At 41.8% G+C, this 20,713-nt stretch overlaps 1 long non-coding RNA gene across 1 annotated transcript in view; it reads right to left on the bottom strand.

Moving 5' to 3' along the window:
- Positions 1–1,683: 1,683 nt before the first annotated feature.
- Positions 1,684–20,713, bottom strand: part of LOC129656918 (uncharacterized) — a 99,889-nt gene continuing 80,859 nt past the window's right edge. Inside the window, exons 4-5 of the long non-coding RNA XR_008716538.1 lie at positions 5,298–5,412; positions 1,684–1,982 (exon numbers count right to left, since the gene is read on the bottom strand). This is a non-coding gene — a long non-coding RNA (uncharacterized LOC129656918). The remainder of the gene's footprint in view (positions 1,983–5,297; positions 5,413–20,713) is intronic.

Raw genomic sequence — 20,713 nt, 5'->3', positions numbered from 1 at the left:
CTTAACAATATCTTCTTACACTCTATTATGGGCTTCCCAGGCGGCACTAGTGGTAACGAATGCGCCTGCCAGTGCAGGTAGACGTAAGAGACACAGGTTTGATCCCTGGGTCAGGTAGATCCCCTGGAGAAGGGCACGGCAACCCGCTCCAGTATCCCTGCCTGGAGAATCCCATGGACAGAGGAGACTGGCAGGCTATGGTCCACAGGTCACAGAGAGTCAGACAGGACTGAAGGGACTGGGCATGCACGCACATTATATTATATACACTTGCTTGTAATTGTATTTTCCCCTCTTAAAAGGTGCCTCCCTAAGAGGATGTCCTCTTCTTAAGGGAAAGACTGTTTCACTGGTCGTGGCTTTCCCAGGGCCTTACACATATTGGGTAGATGCTCAATAAATAATTGTTCATCTTCATTTATTGTTGCTTCTTTAAAGAAGCATCAGGAGTTCAGTCCAGGTACTTTAGAGAAAGGGAAGAAGGTACTGAACAAACCTCACTCACAGGAATAACATTTGATAGAATAAGACAATAGGAATCCTCATAGGAAGAAAACCCTGAAACAGGCTGGGGAGGGGGGGAATAGCTGAAGAGAGGGGAAACCACAGGCAACATGCTAATTATAAGAGGTACTGGCTTAATATCTTAGTACTGGCCTAAGACAAGAGCAGACAGCCAAATGCCTTCCTAGCGCACAGAGCAGTCAAAAAATAGACCCTTATTGAACTATACTCAATATTTTGTAATAACCTATAAGAGAAAAAAAAAAAATAAGAGAAAAGAATCTGAAAAAACAAAAAAAAACAGATATATATGCATGTATAAATGGATCACTTTGCCATGCACCCAAAACTAAAACAGCATTATAAATCAACTACACTTCAGTTTTAAAAAGATTTTTTTAAAGAACAGACAAATTATTAAGGGCCACCCTTCCTCCACATACTCCCCTATTTCACAAGCTTCCCTAGGGGATTAATGGATATGGGCTATCAGCCTCAATCTCCTTGCTTTCCCTGTGCTCAGGGAGCCTGCTTCTCTTCCCCTTCTCTGTAGCCCTTTAGACATGCATTCCTTGATCTAGATAGTATGCTTCCTTGTCCAGTACTTTTCCTTCCTTTGAAAGATAACCTATCACTCAGAATGGCCTCTTTCTTACAACCCCATCACTCCACCACTATCACGTTTCCAGTGGAGACTTAGGTCTCTGCCTGTTTTATCCCCCACCCTTAAGCACTGAGACAGGCCTAAACTTTACTGACCAGGGATGCCCAAGGAACTGATTCTAATAGCTGAGATTTGGCAAAGCTGGAGCAGCATCTGCTTAGATGCGACTGGCGACCACTGGCTCACCCCATGGCTTTCAGGAAATAAAAAGGAATCCAGTAGACCCAAGAGTCTCAAGCCAAGAAATCGCTAGCTAGGATTCCGCGTGTACTCCACTCTATTTTACAAATGGACTCTCCAGTCCCAGGGTCGTGACCAACCCAGCCTCTGGGAGTGACAAGCTGGGAATCACCGCGCCACAGCTGACAGTTTGGTGCCAGCTGCATGGGCTCCAGCTTCATGCATTTTCCTTGGGATGCTCGGAAACTCTATGGCGACTAAGGAGATCCTATCGGAATTTGCCAGGCGTGCTGGCACTGGGCAAAGCTGGCCTCGACTCCATCCCCCTTCAGCCAGAAGATCGCAACTTTGCAGATACTAGAGAAATTCAAAGATGGCAGAGGAGTTGGTGGACGTGGAGTACATCTCTCTCCACGGATACATCAGGAATACACCTTCAAATAACCTAGATTTTCATCTCTGGCTTGTAAGGAATCTCATGGACGATCCCAGACGCGTCCTTGTTGCTGGCCGCCATGATGAATTGTCTGTGGCTGTTGTTCCGTCGTTGAGTCATGTCCGACCCTCTGCCGTGATGAATAGTTATATCTATTCTTCTGTTGTCTCCATCTGCATTAAGTTGATTTAGTGTGCTCTGGGGATCAAGCAAGATCAAAATGTAACCAAAAGAGCGTGTACAACCCTGAGGCTATATTAAAATGACAGTCATTTGCTAGAAAAATTATAGTCTAAAAAGTACGGCGCTCTGGCATCCGGTCTTAGATTTGAATCTCAGCTCTGTTGAAAGACTTCGAGCAAGTTGCTGAAACCTCTGAGTCTGTTTTCTTATCTTTAAAAGAGGACTATATTACCTTCTTCCTCAAATGGTTGCCGAGGGCTTGTAACTACTCTATCTACATGGCCTCCATTCACAAAATGGTCCCAGGTTTTCCCTTCACTTCTCTCTGTCAGATCCGTGAGCTCCCTGGTAACTTGGAGTGAAACCTACTAGCCTAAGGAAGATACTATACAAGTTCTCTTGGTTGTTTTAAACTATATTTAACTGTATTCGATTCGTAACCAACTGCAGCCTGATTTCTATCAGATTCAATGAAATTTCTTTCAGAAAAGGATCTGTACTAATTCGTATGGCTTATGTAAAGAATAAGCATTTATGTTTAAAAAGCCAGTGGTTCCCAACCTGGCTGCACATACTGTGGAAGCACATACATGCTTCATGTGAAGACTGAATGAACATATATGTACATACATATGTGTATGTGTACACAGATATCTCCACGTATATTCATAAATATCCAGCATTGCTATTTCAAGTGTAGATATAAATGCAATTGATAAGTTTATTTGAAAGCATGACAATTTATGAAAGCATTTATCATTGTATACTTTTCCAATCATTTGTTAATAGGTAGTGATTCTAAATTTTTGATATAATAGCATTTTATCAAATCTTGGCATTGATATTATTAGTAATGTTTGATTATTAACAATAATATTCCAATATTTATTATGTGTCAGACGCCTTTCTAACAACTTCAGGCTCAAGACTCAAGAAGTGTGCTTAGCTGTGTCCAACCCCATAGACTGTAGCCTGCCAGGCTTCTCTGTCCATGGGATCTTCCAAGCAAGAATAGTGGAGTGGGTTGTCATTTCCTACCCCAGGGGATCTTCCCAGTTCAGTTCAGTTCAGTTCAGTCCCTCAGTCGTGTCCAACTCTTTGCAACCCCATGAATTGCAGCACACCAGGCCTCCCTGTCCATCACCAACTCCCGGAGTTCACCCAAACTCATGTCCATTGAGTTGGTGATGCCATCCAGCCATCTCATCCTCTGTCGTCCCCTCCTCCTGCCTCCAATCCCTCCCAGCATCAGAGTCTTTCCCAATGAGTCAACTCTTCGCATGAGGTAGCCAAAGTACTGGAGTTTCAGCTTTAGCATCATTCCTTCCAAAGAACACCCAGGACTGATCTTTAGAATGGACCCGTTGGATCTCCTTGCAGTCCAAGCGACTCTCAAGAGTCTTCTCCAACACCACAGTTCAAAAGCATCAATTCTTCAGCGCTCAGCTTTCTTCACAGTCCAACTCTCGCATCCATACATGACCACTGGAAAAACCATAGCCTTGACTAGACGGACCTTTGTTGGCAAAGTAATATCTCTGCTTTTTAGTATGCTAACCTGTGTCTCCTGTGTCTCTGGCATTGGCAGGTGGGTTCTTTACCACTAGCGCCACCTGGGAAGCCCTCTAACAACTTAACATATATTAACTCATTAAATTCTCACAATGAACCTATGAGGCAGAACTATTATCATTTCCAGTTTACATATCAGGAAACTAAGACACAGAGAGGTTAAGCAATTTATCATAGAGCTAATAAGAGGCAGAGTTGAGATTCAAGCTCAGGCATTCTGGTGCCAGAGCCTAAGCTCTTTGTTTCCACATAAGTAGTTGAGAATTCAGCTCTGCAATAATACACTGGTGCCACTGTTTTTGATCAGAAAATTGTATGTGACCTTGACATTGATTTCAAATTCTATGAAAACAGGCATATTTCTGACCGGGTACAGAGCAAAATGTATATGCATACTCTGGCTTACATTTGACCAGGGACACAACCAAGAAATCTATGATAACTGCTTTATGAAAAAACAATAAATTGAAATAATTTAAAAAATCCTTCATGCTGCCTGGTCTGCCTATGCACTCCTGCCCAAGGAGGTCACATGGACCAGAGTGAGTTTCCATTCACAGCATTTCCTTTGATGATTATTTTGTCACTATCTTGTTGCTTTCACCTTTCTCTGCTTCCATTAGGAAACTATTAACAGTTTTCCAATATTTGCACTGTTTGATGATTTGCTAAATTAAAAGGTAATAATAACTACAGCAACAGAAGCAAAAACTACTAAGGAAGTTAAATTCTAGAAAACAGAAGGATGCATTTCAATTTTTTGCCTCTGTACTTGAGTTACATTCACACTCACACCCATGTTCCATTTCACTGAACATTTAAGAACATTCACTGACTCTCTGCCATGTCCAGGAATTGTGTTTAAAGCTATAAATATGTGAACAGAACTAGAATAATCTAAACCCTTTAAAGAACAGTCTAAAAGATTCTAGGTGGTCCATTCACTCAACTTATAACTACATTGCCAGGCAGAACAGAGGGACAAAATTCTATACACATCCTGAGCAGGGAGAGATGACCAAGAGAACGAGTCATTGGACAGGAAGCCTCCCTGTGACTCTTTCCCAAGGGCTCACTCACTCCCAGAGCCACCAAGAATCCCCAGGCAAATCAGAAAGGCAAGACCTCATGGGGCCTCCTTGACTTCTGGGGACCACCTTATCTCAGGATACAAGATACAATGGTGACCCTCTTATTCCATATTCTCACTGATCTCTACTTCTTTCCCCCAGCTTCTCTCTTTCTTTGATCTATTCAACTTTTTTTTTTTTTTTTTTTTTTGCTATCTTCTTTCATCATTCTCCTTCTTCTCTTATGGTATGTTATTTCCTAGGAATACTTCCACAAGGTGACTAATGTCATATTATCTTAATGCTTGCTACGAGAAAGTGGTATTTTCAACTCTGTTTCCAAATTATGAGAATTTATGATATTATAATTCCCCCTTATCTATGGGGAGTATGTTCCATGACCCCCAGGGGATGTCTGAAACCATGAATGGTAACAAACCCTATTTATATTATGCTTTTTCCTATGATAAAGTTTGATTTATAAATTAGGTACCATAAGCGATTAACAACAATAACGAATAAAATAAAACAATTATAACAACATACTGTAATAAAAAATTATGTGAATGTGGACTCTCTCTCAAACTACTTTATTTTACTTTACTCTTTCTTCTCGTGATGATGTGAGTTGATAAATGCCTGTGTGAGAAGATGAAATGAGATGAGTGACAAATGCACTCTGATATACCTTGAGGCTACTATTGACTTTGGGTGAAACTCAGAAGGAGATGTATCTGCTTTGAGTGATCTTGGATCATTGATGGCTGCAGGTCAGGAGCAGATGATGTCAATGGTCAGGGTACCTGGGCAGAAAAAGCAACATGGTGTGAAATTTCATCACACTACTCAGAACAGAGCTGCAATTTAAAACTTATGAATTGCTTATTTCTGGAATTTTCCATTTAACCTTTGCAGACCATGATTGAGCACAATAACCAAAACAGCAGAAAGCAAAACCACAGATAAGGGAGGACTAAGAAGACTCTTGAGAAGACTCTTGAGAGTCCCTTGGACTGCAAGGAAATCAAACCAGTACATCCTAAAGGAAATCAGTCCTGAATGTTCATTGGAAGATCTGATGTTGAAGCTGAAGCTCCAATACTTTGACCACCTGATGCGAGGAGCTGACTCATTGGAAAAAATCCTGATGCTGGGAAAGATTGAGGGCAGGAGGAGAAGATGACAGAGGATGAGATGGCTGGATGGCATCACGGCTCAATGGACATGAGTTTGAGTAAACTCCAGGAGATACTGAAGGACAGGGAAGCCTGGTGTGCTCCAGTCCACGGGGTGGCAAAGAGTCAGACACAACTGAGAGGCTTAACAATAGCTGTGCTTGAAAACTGAAAGTCCTTAAGCATTAAAAGTTCTATATTTGATGGCCTTAAAACATCCTTTATTGCCCTTCTGAGTCAGAATATGAGTCAAGGATGTTGAACAGAGCCAGGTCAAGAATGACTTTGGAAGAAGTAAGGAATCTAAAGAGTGGTTTGAAGAGGGGAAAAAAAGCACAAACAATAAGACAAGCATAGGAACTCTAGCAGCACATATAGGGTACATGGACTCTTCGGGGAAACATCTTCCAGACATAGGTATACTTGAAGTGAACAGCTACAAAGGCACTGATCTGTGTTCTTTCCTCCGTAAATTTTAGAATTTTTTGCTTTTCTCTAAGCACTCTAATCATCTTATTAATTCCTTTGTTTACTTTTTATGGAGCCCCAGTCTTTTGAGCTAAAAATATTTTGCACCCAGGGGTACAAGGGCAAATGTTACATTTACTTCAGAGAAATTTTCCAGCTTCACTTTCTGTGCTTCGTTTAAGAGGACAATGATGCTGATTCTTTAACAAACTTGACAAGGTGTGCTTAGGAAGTAATTCTCATTGTCCTCTGTTTTGTGTAAAAGACAATGTGTTCAAGTTGAGAAGGTCACCTGAATCATAAAAGACTCCTCGTTCTAGATCGCACTTTCTCACTAACAAGTATCATTTTGAGTCATTTCACCTCTCTGGCTTCAGTTTTCTCATTCATACTTAGCACACAGAAGGAGCTTTATAAATATTTGCTAAGAGAATGAATTAATGCTATTTACTACCTTCAAAGATGATTGTGAAGAGCTCAATTTTTAAGCTCCCAGATATGTCTATTTTACTTACCACTGCATTCCCTGGCACAGTGCCATGTACATATCAGAATCTCATCAAAACACAGTGAATTAGTGAAAATTAATAGATTCTATAATAGCTGCCATATTTTACAAAGTTACCAAGAATAACAATTTAGGCTCATGGTGAAGATGAATTCTGTTGATTATACTCATCACTGCATCTCCAATACCTAACTCTCTGGCATTTGTAGGTGTTCAATAAATAATTTTTTATTAAATAATTAATGAATGCTCAATGAAAATATATGTAAAATTATTTCAAAAAGCACAAAGCACGATATCTGCACAAGTTATTAATAATCTCTTTCTTCCACACACCTACACCAACAACTTCTATAAGAAGATGACCTCCAAAGGGATGACTTCCATGAGATATGATGATTTAGAAGAGGTGATATAGAGCCTTCTGACTCACATCTGGATCTCAGGTTGGGAACAGTCATGTGGTAAAGTTCAATATATCCCAAAGTTATGCAGAGACATTTCTTACATTTCTTAAGAACATAATCAAGACATTATTCTTTAGGTATATCATATACTGGATCCTCCTAGGTGGCTCAGTGGTAAAGAATCTGCCTCCCAATGCAGGAGAGGCAGGAGACATGGGTTCTGTCCCTGAGTTGGGAAAATCCCCTGAAGAAGGAAATGGCAACCCACTCCTGTATTCTTGCCTGGAGAACTCCGTGGAGAGAGGAGCCTGGTGGTTACAGTCCATGGGGTTGCAGAGTCAGACAGGACCGAGTGACTGAGCATGCATGCACATTACATAGTACATTTGCCATTGCAAACAACAGAAAACCCTAGCATAAAGTGTTCTACACCACAAAGAATACGCATTAACTAAGCTAGATAAAGAAGCCATATGTAGAACAGCTTCAGAATGGGTAAAGTTTAGGATTCAACATTATTGTCAAAGACGCAATTTATCTCCTTCTTTCAGCTTTAATAGCCACTGAGATGCCCTCTAGAGCTGGTTCCTCTAGAGTGAAAAAAAGTCTCTCACAGACCCAGGCATTATTAGACAACACATCTAATGGAAGAAGGGAAAAGGGAAACCTTTTCTTGTAGCTTGTTCTTATCAGCAAGAAAAGCATTCTCAGAAGCTGCCTACAATTCTTGTGGGCCAGAATTCTATCATATGTCCACTCCTCAACCAATCACCATCAAGGGAGATAGAACCATTATGGTGGGCTTAGACCTGTCGGGTTCTATCCCTGGAACTCAAGATAGGGCCAGTCATCCCTAAGTTTCATGGGAGCTCCAGAAGTGGCAACAAGGAGAGAGGAGACAGAGGGGCTTGGCAGTCAGGTGGGCAACAGAGTCTGCCAAAGAGAGAAAGTATTGTGCTTTCTAAATTCTTATTTAATGTATCTGATTAAGATTCTGTAGGTTTAAGACTTCAAAAAACTATTCTGTCTTCAACAAAAACTCAAAGGAAGGCAACTAGAAAAATTATAAGAAATTTTTTGAGTGGATAAAATTGCTCAAAAGTTGAAGCTACTTCCGTTGTATAAGGCATACCTTCTCCAGAGGCTCTCAAACATCGGCGTCCTTAAATACAGTAAACACCACAACTTTATACGTACTTCACACCCTTCAGTGAAACAATACTTATTACTTTAATACCCATGAACATACTCATGTTTTCTATGCCGTTCTATTTAACTTTTTAAAAAACTATTCATCTCAATCCAAGAAACTGATTTCAGGACCCATAATGGGTTGCAAGCCACTCTTTGTTTCAAAACACTGCTTACTCAAGGGTCTGGCAAGTCTCATTTGTTTATTTGTTTTTGTTTGCGGCCGTGCCATGTGGCACGTGGGATCCCAGTTCCTTGATCAGTGATGGAACCCGCGCCATGACAGTGGAAGCAGAGTCTTAATCACTGGGCTGCCAGGGAAGTCCCTCATGCTGCTATGCAAACATGATACAGCATGATTTGTTAAAAGCAACAGTGACATTATTTCAGTTAACCCTGTGAGTGTCCTTAAACCATGCTTATAGCTCAGAAACATACAGCATGAGAGATTTGTTAGGATCTTTCAGCCAGTAAGTGCTGGGGTTGGGGGTGGGAGGGCAGGGGGAGCCGTGTAGCCGACTTCAAATGAAGCTGTTCTGATTTTAAATAGGTGTTTTGAAAGAAAAACCAAAAACAGTTCGGTATTCACTTGAATGAAGTCTTTAGTGTCTTCAAATGACAGCTGTAAAAAATGCAAGCATAATACACTCACTGGCATAATAAAAAATGATCAAGGACCACTGTTCAAGGCTAATTACCTCCGCCAGGCCAAGCAGAGTTGTACAGTCCATCAGACAATCCATTACATCTAATTAAAGGAAATTATTTCGATATGACTCTTAAGCTTATTAGAGAATGTTCTGTGCTAAGTTTTCTAAAATGTTTAGAGAAGTTTATGAACCACAGAGAGTTTGCAAAACTAGAACTCTGATCTAGAGAGATTAAAAACACTTGACCTGCCCCATCTCCTCTCTTCTCTAACTTCAGGAATCAGGTTGGCCCTAAAGGTTTTCTGTCAGCCATTGAAGAGTCCTTTCTATACGGTATTAAAATTATTATTTGCACTATTTAATCCTAAGCAGGAAAATTCCTTTTAGCTTCAACGGTAACATTTACTTTCCTAGCTCAAGGACAAAATCAGCTAAAGAACTGTCAGCCCAGAGACACAAAGAAGATGAACAATGAACTCTCTGCTTCTCAGATTAGACAACCAGAGCAGCACAAGCCAGACTTATATCATGACGCAATGCCCAGCAATGTCCTTTCTAATCTCCTTTAAAAGAACAAAGAGCAAATCTAATACAGTTATGTAAAGTTTAAAAATAAAATAAAATTAAAAAAAAAAAGTAAAAAAATAAATAAATAAATAAATAAATAAATAAATAAAAGAACAAAGAGCAGAGGCTGTCTAGACACTCAATAACGCCTCGCTCCATCCCTGGACTCTCCAGTTCTCCAAGTGTCCCAGGTGAGGAAGTTAAATGGCAGAGGATGATGCAGTGGAAGCGAAGAGAGGAAGCAGGGGCCAAGGATACACAATGGAAGCATCACTCAAACTTTGTTCCTGGTCCCCCATGACAGATGGAAAAGCTCCCAGGGCAGCAGTCACGGCACAGAGGTCCCAGTGCACCACGATGAGCTGGGCCAAAGGCAAGGTGCCCTGCAGGAATGGCAAAGCATTGTTCTCGCCTCACTGGAGACCGTCAGCCTCCCCTGCTATGCTGGGCTCTTTTCCTAAGTAACAGTCTTGAGAAGCCCATGAAACCGGAGGTCTTTGGAGCCCAAAAGACCATATATTCAGAATCAAATATTAGAACCTGAAGACCATCCAGGGTTTGTTGTTGTCATTGTTTGACTTGCATTATAAGTTGTAAAAGGCTAAATAATTTAGTTATACTGCTTGTGAATTTAATAAATCATTTTAATTGAGTAGAATGAAATGATAAGAGGTAGATGCTGTCCCAGTAAATCCTGAGTATGCAATGTTTGCTGCTGTTGCTGCTGCTAAGTCGCTTCAGTCGTGTCCAACTCTGTGCAACCCCATAGATGGCAGCCCACCAGGCTCCCCCGTCCCTGGGATTCTCCAGGCAAGAACGCTGGAGTGGGGTGCCATTTCCTTCTCCAATGCATGAAAGTGAAAAGTGAAAGTGAAGTCGCTCAGTCGTGTCTGACTCTTAGCGACCCCATAGACTGCAGCCCACCAGGCTCCTCCGTCCATGGGATTTTCCAGGCAAGAGTACTGGAGTGGGGTGCCATCACCCTCTCCAACGCAATGTTTAGGAAATGGTAAAGATATTTCAGATTTGCTTCTGTGAAGTTCTAACTGCGGATTTCGGTGAAGACTATTTCTCTTCCCCACAGCTACAGAACAATCAAAATAGGATCATATACAGAGGGGGAAAAAAACCTAATTTGATTTTCTGTGACTCTCCATTAAACCACAGACTCTGTGGAGAAAAAATGTGATTTCTATTTCTTCAATAACTTCCTCCTAATATTTCACATGGTGCCTTGTACAATAGAAAATGTTATTACCTGTGTTTATTAGATGCATTATTTGAGATCATGGCAGAATTTTTACCAAAAAAAATAAATAAATAAAGAACAAACCATTAGTGTAGAAGAACAACAAGGTGTGTGTTTGGGTTATAAAAATTTCATTTACATACAGAGTCCCTTGGACATCAAAGAGATCCAACCAGTCAATCCTAAAGGAAATCAGTCCTGAATATTCTTTGGAAGGACTGATGCTGAAGCTGAAGCTCCAATACTTTGGCCACCTGATGTGAAGAGCCAACTCATTAGAAAAGACCCTGATGCTGGAGAAAATTGAAGGCAGGAGGATAAGGGGACAACAGAGGATGAGATGATTGGATGACATCACTGACTTGATGGACATGAGTTCGAGCAAGCTCCAGGAGTTGGTGATGGACAGGGAAGCCTGGTGTGCTACAGTCCATGGTTCACAAAGAGTCAGACGTGACTGAGCGACTGAGCTGAACAACTGTAGAAATTCTATTTCTGCATGAAGGGAGATATACCCATCCATAATCCTGAGTTATTCAGGTTTCCTATTGGAAGGTAGAGAATTTGTTAAGAGATACTCAACTAGACTATGAAGTTATGACCCAGAAAAGACACTCAGTACTCCCAAGACAGCCTATGGTACTCAAACTTGAAGACCAGTCAAAATGTAAGGACTAAGACTGGATCCCCTTCCACAGGCAGCTTTGGCTAGGTCAACTTAGGGATAAACAGCAGGACTCCAGTTCCATGGGTGCCCAAGGCTTGAGAGCTCTATTTCATGAAGCTCCTTTGGGTAATCCTGTTCACATAATGACCCAGCACCTAAAGGGACAACTAGGCCTGTCTGCCCTAGAGAAGCTGGTGCTGCTAGAAAGGGCTTAATTACCAAAAGGAGATTCCGGTTCTTATGGCCTTAGGAATGGGCAAGACTTTAATGATCTGGGGCTGGGAGGGATGATAAATCAGTCTCTCTCAAACCTCCTGATACTCAGAAAGCATTGATACTCCCAGCAAACGTGCATTATAGTACAGGTAATATTATAATCATTGTACTTGTATTAATGCAGCTAATCTTCACCACCGTCCTATCAGGAAGGTAACCATTATTATCCCCATTTTGATAAAGTAAGTTTTATCAAGGTCAGGTCAATTGCCCAAGTTTACAAAGCTGTGGTGGTGGCAGGAGCCCAACTCAGAAAGTCTGTCCACAGACCTACATGCTCTTACCCATGACATTATATGGCACAGTTCTCCATCTGTGCACACAGTACTTGTGTGTGTGCACGTTTGCGCATCCACACGTGTGTCCGTGCTATACTGATATTCAGTTGTCGGCATTTTGCCATAGAAACTGAATTGTCCTTAGAAATATTCTTTGGCAGCAATACTTCAAGGTCATAAAAAGAATGGTAAGCACGATAAGAAATAAGAAATAATAAGGTCAAAGGATTGTCAAGCCTACAGAATGGATTAGAGAAATTCCCCTGGAGATACAGCAGGCCTTTAGAGGATTCAATATGCCTGAAACAAAGAATGCTTTCCTCTAAAGGAGTCATGAATATTAATAATCATGAGCGTGGAGAATAATTTTACTTGACCAGACTTTCCCTGCTGTATTCTTCACTTAGTGATGTGCATCCGACCAAGGCATAAAAATGAACCTCAGCTTTGTTTAAATTAGATCATCAATTTCCCTGGTAGCCAATATTTATGAACAGGAGAGTTGAATCACCTTATTAGAGAAGCAGCACCCACCCCTACCACCTGCTGGGTGTGAGCGAAGGGGCATCAATCGGGGACACGGGGACGGAGCAGCTGGGCGAGTACCAGCACTGCTTCTCCCTCCGTGTACCAGCGAACCCTGCTTCAAAAACTTAAATTGAACGAAGGGCTCCAGATAAATCACCTGATTGCGTTTCATGCCTTCAGGGAGATGACTGTTTAAATCAATAAGACTGGTACTTTTTTGCTACACCTTTTGCATTTCCTCCTTGTCCTTGGGTGCCCCATCTAAGTATTTTACACATGACAGAAAAGAAATCCTATTTTACTCTCAAGTATAACCTTTAGTTTAAATTACGTCCACTCCCCTTGATTGTCCCATGAGGACAGAGAACTGTTTTGTGCCCTCCTCATCAGTTCAGTTCATTTCAGTTCACTTCAGTCATGTCCGAGTCTTTGCGACCCCATGGACTGCAGCACGCCAGGCCTCCCTGTCCATCACCAACTCCCGGAGTTCACTCAAACTCATGTCCATTGAGTCAGCGATGCTATCCAACCAGCTCATCCTCTCGTCCCCTTCTCCTCCCACCTTCAGTCTTTTCCAGCATCAGGCTCTTTTCCAATGAGTCAGTTCTTCGCATCAGGTGGCCAAAGGATTGGAGCTTCAGCTTCAACATCAGTCCTTTCAATGAATATTCAGGAGTGATTTCCCTTAGGACGGACTCATTGGATCTTCTTGCTGTCCAAGGGACTCTCAAGAGTCTTCTCCAACACCACAGTTCAATAGCATCAATTCTTTGGCACTCAGCTTTCTTTATAGTCCAACTCTCACATCTATACATGACTACTAGAAAAACCATAGTCTTGACTAGACAGACCTTTGTTGGAAAAGTAATGTCTCTGCTTTGAATATGCTATCTAGATTGGTCAAAACTTTTATCCAAGGAGCAAGCGTCTTTTAATTTCATGGCTGCAATCACCATCTGCAGTGATTTTGGAGCCCAAGAAAATAAAGTCTGACACTGTTTCCACTGTTTGCCCATCTATTTCCCATGAAGTGATGGGACCAGATGCCATGATCTTTGTTTTCTGAATGTTGAGCTTTAAGCCAAATTTTTCACTCTCCTCTTTCACCTTCATCAAGAGGCTTTTTAGTTCCTCTTCACTTTCTGCCATAAGGGTGGTGTCATCTGCATATCTGAGGTTATTGATATTTCTCCCGGAAATCTTGATTCCAGCTTGTATTTCTTCCAAACCAGCATTTCTCATGATGCACTCTGCATATAAGTTAAATAAGCAGGTTGACAATATACAGCCTTGACAGACTCCTTTTCCTATTTGGAACCAGTCTGTTGTTCCATGTCCAGTTCTAACTGTTGCTTCCTGACCTGCATAAAGATTTCTCATGAGGTAGGTCAGGTAGTCTGGTATTCCCATCTCTTTCAGAATTTTCCAGTTTGTGGTGATCCACAGTCTAAGGCTTTGGCATAGTCAATAAAGCAGAAATAGATGTTTTTCTGGAACTCTCTTGTTTTTTTGATAATCCAACGGATGTTAGGAATTTGATCTCTGGTTCCTCTGCCTTTTCTAAAACCAGCTTGAACATCTGGAAGTTCACGGTTCACGTATTGCTGAAGCCTGGCTTGGAGAATTCTGAGCATTATTTTGCTAGCGTGTGAGATGAGTACAGCTGTGCGGTAGTTTGAGCATTCTTTGGCATTGCCTTTCTTTGCGACTGGAATGAAAACTGACCTTTTCCAGTCCTGTGGCCACTGCTGGATTTTCCAAATTTGCTGACATATTGAGTGCAGCACTTTCACAGCATCATCTTTTAGGATTTGAAATAGCTCAACTGGAATTCCATGACCTCTACTAGCTTTGTTCGTAGTGATGCTTCCTAAGGCCCACTTGACTTTGCATTCCAGGATGTCTGGCTCTAGGAGGGCCTACTACCATAGGCATATTATTATTCCTTTGCACTTTTCATCATTTTCCATTTTTCCTGCATTTCTTGGGGACTTCTCTAAGGCTCCTGTGTATTTTTTACTCCATGTTAAAATAATTTTGAAAAATCACATTGAAATGATACATTTTCCTAGGGAAAACTAGAGAAACTCTGAAATGTCCAAAGAAGAAATTTAAGATCTGACATCTCAGATCTTTCTCAGGGCCAATTTGATATGTATCTTTCCAGTCTCATATGCCAATACACATATATGCTTTTCTGACTGTTTTCCCCTGCCACTGATTATTGCTCTTTACTATAGAGTTGTAGTCTTCAACCCAAGTCTATGCATAGGCTTCATACAGGCAATGAATTCTGTGAAATCAGTTACAAATTTTTATGTAGGTAAAAATGTGCTTTCTTCCCAAGAAGGGCATTGGCTGCTTTTATCATATTCCCAAAAGGATGTATGACCTAAAGAAACAGTTAAAATTCTCATTTAACAACAGGATTTTTGATGGTTGTATAATATTCCACCATATTAACTGATCTTGCTATTATAAATTATACTGCAAAAAGTATTTATAATTAAATCTTTTCATTCATCTTCAATAATTTCTAAATAAACACATCCTCAGTGACCTTCATCAAGACATCAGTGATCAGGAGTTTGGGATTAGTAGATGCAAATTATTATATAGGATGGATAAACAACAAATTACTACTGTGTAGCACAGGGAACTGTATTCAATATCCTGAGATAAACCATAATGTAAAAGAATCTAAAAAAGAATAAATATAGGTATATTATAACAGAATCACTGCCATCTAGCAGAAATTCACACAACATTGTAAATCAACTATACTTTAATAAAATAAATTTTTAACAAAAGAAAACAATATCTTATGGACATTAAAAAAGAAAGATATCAATGACTCTAAGGGTAGTGAGGTCACTTGACAATACACCCTTTACATTGATGCCAGATCACTGGAAACTGCTTCTGGGAGAACTGTCAAGTAAATACTCTGCCTGCCTAATTGTAGTAACTCTGGAAATAGAATCTAGCTGAAGAGAACATAAAATCAACAGAGATAAGAGTGACCAAAACATCCCTGTAGTAATTGAGAGGGTGAGCTCTTGCAGTTAGAGTTCCTGGGTTCACATCTCGACTGCCCCACTTGCTGTCTGTATGACCTTGGGCACACACTTCCACATCTAAGCTTCACCACAACTTGGACTAATAAAGGCCCTGGACTGGACACCAGGAGTTTGCTTTCCTGTTGGTTGCAGGGTAGTTTCAGGATTCTTTTAACACAGTATTTTCAGACTCCCCTATATAAAACAGTAAACCCCCGAGGCCCTCCTCCACACCCCCTCTCTGTCTCCCTTTTCATGCCCAACTTCTTTTTGTTACACATCTCATATCTGACACGATACAATTGTTTTCCTCTGGCTTCTCTCACTAGGATGTAACCCCCACAAGCAGAGGACTTTTGCCCTTTGTTCTCTGCTTCAGCGCTAGCACCTTGAGAATAAAGAACAGGGTCACTGTGAGGACTGAATGATTCAAGGTGTCTCTAAGGATGTATTCATTTCCTAGGCTACCGTAACACAGTACCACAAACCAGGGAGCTTAAACAATGGAAATGGACCATCTCACGGTTCATGACCCTAGAAGTCCAAACGGTGGCGGGACCAGGGACTGCGAGGGAGACTCTACGGCAGGCCCCTCTGCCAGCGCCTAGTGGTCTTCTGCCACCCCTGGGGATCCTTGGTACGTAGACGCATCACCAAGTCTCTGCCTTCACCCTCTGTGGCCTTCTCTGTGTGTATGTGTGTTAGTCTCTGAATCCAAATTTTCACTGGATTAGGGCTCACACCAATGACCTCATCTTAAATCAATCATCTGCAAAGTTCTTATTTCCATATAAGGTTATATTGATCAGAAACCTGGGTTAGGACTTTGACATTTCAGGGGAAGGCATGATTCAACCCATAACAAGCGGATAGCAGGATTTCCCTGGTGATCCAGTGGTTAAAATTCTGCCTGCCAATGCAGGGGACAGGGGTTCTATCCCTGGCCCAGGAAGATCCCACGTGCCGCAAGGCAAATCAACTCATGCACCTTAACTACTGAGCCTGCACCCTAGAGACCACCGGCAACAGCTACTGAAACCCGCCCACCCTAGGGCCTGTGCTCTGCAACAAGAGAAGCCCGTGCATGCAACTAGAGAGTAGGCCCTGCTCACTCAACCAGAGAAAGACCCCATGCAGCAACGAAGACCCTGTGCAGCCCAAAACAATGAAATAAACTAAGTAATGTTTTTTAAAAAGCAGGTAGCAGAGCACCCAGCATTCTGTTGGCACTCAATAACTATTTACCCTACTTAAAGACTCATGTTATGGCATCATTATCTTACCGAGAAAACTATGTTATGTCAAGTGTGACAGGTTCTCACAAGTCACTATGACATACCTTCACCCTAAGGAGACATTTACTGGACTTGCAGTAGCCCCCATTCCCTCAGGTCTGAGTAATGACCTAGGGGGAGGAGAGGCAGCTCTGAAGTCAGTCTTTGCCATTGTTGCAAACCCATTATTTTGCAGACAAGAAAGGAGAGGCTCAAAGGCAATGACTTGAGCAAAGGTTTACAATAAGTTAAAGCAAAAGCCGGACCAGAACCCAGCCTTTATCACTCCTGGCTCCTTGCCTCCTTTGTATAAACCTATCTACATAGATTTAAAATAATAATTACAATTATGGACATATTTTTAAATAGGTTGATTATAGAATTTTTTGCTCATGGATTAGTCCACCTGGATAAACAAGTTACCTATAAATATAGTCAACTGATCCTTGACAAAAGAGGGAGGGTGATACATGAAGCAAGGCAGTCTCTACAGCAAATGGTGCTAGAACAACTGGGTACCAAAAAATGTAGGAAAAAAAATTAATATAGACACAGATTGTACACCCAACACAAAAATTAACTCTACATGGATCATATTCATAAATGTAAAATGTAAAGATATAAAACTCTTGGAGGATACCATAGGAGAAAACCTAAATGACCTTGAGCATGGTGATGCCCAAAGACCCAAACCATGAAAGAAATCATCAATAAGCTGAATATCATTAAAACTAAAAACTCCTGCTCTGTGAAAGACATTATCAAGAGAATCATAAGACAAACCACAGACTGGGAGAAAAAAATTGCAAAAGAGATACCTGATAAAGAAGTATGATTCAAAATGTCCAAAGATCTTCTAAAAATCAGTAAGAAAACAAACAACATACTTAAAACATGGGCCAAAGACCTTCATAAACATCAAAGAAGTATACAAATGGCAAAGAAACATATGAAAAGATGCTCCACACATCACTTGTCAACAGAGAAAAGCAAATTAAAAGAGTGATCAGGTACCACTACCCAGCTTTGGTGGTGATGGTTTAATCATTCGGTTATATCCAACTCTTTGCAATGCCATGGACAGCAGCCCACAGTAGACTCCTCTGTCCATGGGACTTCCCATGCAAGAATACTGGAATGGGTTGCCATTTCCTTCTCCAGGGGATCTTCCTACCCAGGGATGGAACCTGCATCTCCTGCATTACAGGTGGATTCTTTACTCCTGAGCCACCAGGGAAGCTCCAGCTTTAGAATGGCCCACGTCCAGAACGCTAACATCACCAAATGTTGACGAGGATGTGGAACAACAGGAACACTACTCATCACTGGTGGGCATGCAAAAGGGTGCAGACTCCTTGGAAGACAGTCTGGTGGTTTCTTACAACACCGAACATGCCCTTACCGGAAGATACAGCAATCACGCTCCCAGGTATTTACCCAAAGGAGCTGAAAATGTATGTCCGCACGAAAACCTGCACATGGATGTCTACAGCAGCTTTCTTCATAATTGCTAAAGCAGATCTGCAGGCAACCAGATGTCCTTTGGTAGAGGAATGGATAAGTAAACTGTGGTATATCCCAACAATAAAACTTCATTCAGTGCTAAAAGGAAATGATCTACCAAGCTATGGAAAGACATGAAGGAAACAAATGCATATAAGTGAAATAAACCAGTCTGGAAAAGGCTACATACAGTATGATCCCAACCATACAACATCCTGGAAAAGGCAAAACTATGGAGACGATGAAAAGATCGGTGTTCTACCCGGTGGGGGGAGGGGATGATGAATAAGGTAGTAACAATACCCTATACGATTTTATATGAATACACGTCATTATATATTTGTTCAAACCCATAGCATATACAACACCAAGAGTGACCCCTCAGGTAAACTGTGGTCTTAGAGTGATTACGTGTCAGTATGCGTTCATCCTTGGTGAAAAAGGCACCATTTCAGTGGGTGATGCTGATAATGAGGGAGGTTATGTATATGGGGAGGAAAAGAGTGTATAGGAAATCTCTGTACCTCCCTTTCAAATTTGGTGTAATCCTAAACTGCTTTTAAAAAAAATACAGTTCTTATAAAACATATTGAGACACTTCTTGCCAGAATTAACTTCCCTATTTTGTCAAATCTAAGATTTCACCTATTGTGAGCGATACCATTATTTCTTATCCACCACCAAACAAACAATCAGAAGACCATTGCCAATTAAGGTGTGACATATGTAATAAGGGAAATACCTCCCAAATTCTCAGGTGCTACAGGGTGAAAATGTCTGAGTCTCAAAAGCCACAAAACATAGCAACATAGGCCCTCAGTCTTTGGACTAAACATTTCACTGATACAAATTCTCTTCCCTAGACTGTTTCACTGTAACCCAGCTTGAAAGGACGGGGGAAGTAAGTTTTAAGACCCAGAACTGCTCATCTAGACCCCCTCAAACGACCTAACACACCCTCTTGTCATTCCTATCAAAGCCATGCTTGCAGTTTAGATCTCCGAGGACAAGAGGTAAGCAGCAGGAAAGAGCATTCTGGATCAAAGAGATGAGAGCGGAGCAGAGAGGATCACAAAGCGATTCTCTGCCAAGGCAAACAGAGACAGACAGAGGGACGTGGGAGAATGACATTTCCTTCTGAGATCCTCTGAAGGAAAATCACAAAGAATTCATCCGCCAGGGTCTGGCGCTGAGACAACAGCTGGAGAGGTATGATGAGTCCCACGCGGGGGGTCGGAAGCTGTGAGGTTGCTCGGGCTGTCTGCAGCCTGGCACAGCACCAGAGCTGCCTCTGGTTGGTGTTTACAGAAAACTGGTGAGGGGCCAGTTGGCTGCCAGGGGTATGTTTCTGTATCATTTATCACACACAAAGTGCTCTGCAGCTGGAAAAAGAGTTATGATCGTGGCAGTCAATGAAGGCCGGCCACGGGACTAGCCTTCCCCCGTTTCTAGTCTCAACACCTCCCGCAAGAACAGACAACCGGCCAAAGCCCCGCCGCAGCCAGTGAGAAAGGCACGGGGAGGCCGCGCCGAGGATGGTTAGGCTCCTAGAGACAGCGTGCCAGGATCGTCATCCACCAAGTGTTTACTCCACACCTGCTATGTTCTAGGTCTTGGGGATACAACGGTAAACAGGACGGCACATTGCATTCCAGTATTATTCACTTGGAATGACTTTATGCCCTAAGCTCTTTCCATCTGCTTCCAGTTGCAAGGAAAGGAAACTGCCACTGTTTGTCCCTTTGTTCAGACTCGTGAGCTGGCTCATACGCACTCACCAGCTCGCATTCTGCTGCTACCCTCCCAGGCTTTCACAGGGTGGGTCACGGGAAGGCCGGCTCCGCAGAGCGCCCAGGAAAACCAAGAGCCCCGCTAAGTGAAGTCAGCGTTTCATCATAACTTGGGAACATTTGGAAGCAGCTCACAGGAGAAAAAGGAAGGAGGGCAGATAAGAGGGGCAGGATTGTTATTAACAAGAAACAGTACGGCCTCACATCTTCCGATCATGTGCTGAGTAAGTCGGTGCAGTTTTCTTGGGAGGATAAACACTGATGGCCATTCAAGCTGACAGTGGGAGCTGGACAGTTGACATTTACAACAATGCTCCATGCAAATCAAGGCACTTGCCCCCAGAAATGGAATTTCATAGATTTATCCTTTGAAAGGCCATTTCTCTGACTAGTCTGGGTCAGCAGTTAAGCTGAAAGAGAAATATTTCTATTATTTGGCAGATTTTTCCAAGGCCTCCAGTTCATTAAGCAAGGGAGGCCTTGAAAAAGTCTCATTCTGGTGTGGTTGTCAGGC

This window comes from Bubalus kerabau, chromosome 1 (genome assembly GCF_029407905.1).
Source record: "Bubalus kerabau isolate K-KA32 ecotype Philippines breed swamp buffalo chromosome 1, PCC_UOA_SB_1v2, whole genome shotgun sequence".
Taxonomy (NCBI): Eukaryota; Metazoa; Chordata; class Mammalia; order Artiodactyla; family Bovidae; genus Bubalus; species Bubalus kerabau.
This window is presented reverse-complemented; position numbering and strand designations above follow the sequence as displayed.